At 50.8% G+C, this 1,467-nt stretch overlaps 1 protein-coding gene across 1 annotated transcript in view; it reads right to left on the bottom strand.

The window, feature by feature from the left end:
- The window catches only part of SRRM4 (serine/arginine repetitive matrix 4), a 127,783-nt gene that overhangs the window by 94,360 nt on the left and 31,956 nt on the right, over positions 1-1,467 (bottom strand). The window lies entirely within an intron of this gene.

Below are 1,467 nucleotides of genomic sequence, written 5' to 3'. Positions count from 1 at the left end.
GCTGTAGAAAGAGGCTGGGCCACTGCCTGGTGCTTGGGGCTTTACTGGTCCTGCAGCAGTGCAGGTTCTGAGCAGAGGAGTGGCCTGAACTGGTTTGATCCTCAATGATCTCTGGCAGCCAGCCCCATGCAGCACATTGGAGGGGAGCGAGCCATGAAAGCAGCAGTGAGATGTGGGAGACTGTCCTGAGTCCAGGGGAGAGGGGATGGCAGCTCTGCCCGCTCAGGGGGGATGCACCAGAAGAGACTCAGGCTCTGTCTGCAACGGAGAGATTTGCTGACGGATCGATTATATGTTGGGGAAGCAAAGAAGGGTCCTGCGGCCCTGATACGATTCTTCACATCTATCCACCTGCCCTCGCGGTTTTCACTCCCCAAACGCCGCGGCCTCTCTCCCTGCCCGCACTGAGAGTTCAGCCTCGTTCCGTCTAACACTTCATTGCATTCTGTATTTTGGATAGCGAACAATTTATTACTGTTCCCCATTGCTGGGTACTTGGGTTGGTCAACAAACATGCCAGGATGTGGGCCCTCACTCGTTCGGGAAGCAGGGGAAATGCAACAGGATACACCGTGTTCTGACTCCCAGAATGACAGAGATGGAGGAGCCTGATCGTCCCCTCCTCTGCAAAGGTCGGGGAAAGAGACTCACATACCCCTGGCGGAGGGGAGGGTGCAAACTCGGGGAGGGCAGCTGGGCAACATCTTCTTCTAGGAGCTTCACGCGGACTTGCAGGACGGGGCCGGAGCAGGCTTCCAGTGTGAGTGTGTGACACACAGAGTCCGTCTATACAGTGTTATTACTTATTGTGTTATTTTCCATACTGTAAGCCTACTTTTGGCCCATCGTATATATATCTCCAAAGTGGGCAAAGATGTATGAAAATGCCCATGGTAGTATTGCTGGTTACAGCAAAAATTCTGAAAACAACCTGATTGTGAATCAATAGACACTGATTCAGTAGGGGATGATGCAGCCGTCCAGAATACAATGCGGCCATTAAAGAAAGAACAGGGCAGCTCTAAGTGTGGTAACATATTTCCAATCCAAGGTACAACTTCAAGAAGAAAAGGCAGTTTCCAAACAAAACGGGTTGTATTCTCGTGACGCACTTCCGGAAGAATGTACAAGAAAGCAGGTCTCCTCCATCAGCGGTGAGTAGAGTTAAGATGCGGACACTTTCCCTTTTGCGTCCTGCTGCAGTGCTCTTGATAAGCTAGTAGCATGTGCTGCTTTTATGATTAAAACTTGTTTAAAGAGAAACTAAGATGGCGGCAGAGATAAACACCGGGAAATTAATGCCGCACACAACAATTGATTAATACCTCAGAGAAACAATACGGACTTCATCCAGAACCACAGGAAGCCTGGCTGACTGTAAACTCTACAACTAGAAGGAAGGAAAGGCACACTGAGACCCGCAGAAGCTGCAGGAGAGAAGCGCAGAGGAACGGGGCTCCCGCGCGC

The sequence above is a fragment of the Myotis davidii genome, unplaced genomic scaffold (genome assembly GCF_000327345.1).
Source record: "Myotis davidii unplaced genomic scaffold, ASM32734v1 scaffold1330, whole genome shotgun sequence".
NCBI classification, from domain to species: Eukaryota; Metazoa; Chordata; class Mammalia; order Chiroptera; family Vespertilionidae; genus Myotis; species Myotis davidii.
Note: the sequence above shows the minus strand (reverse complement) of the source record. Positions and strands in the feature narration are given on the sequence as shown.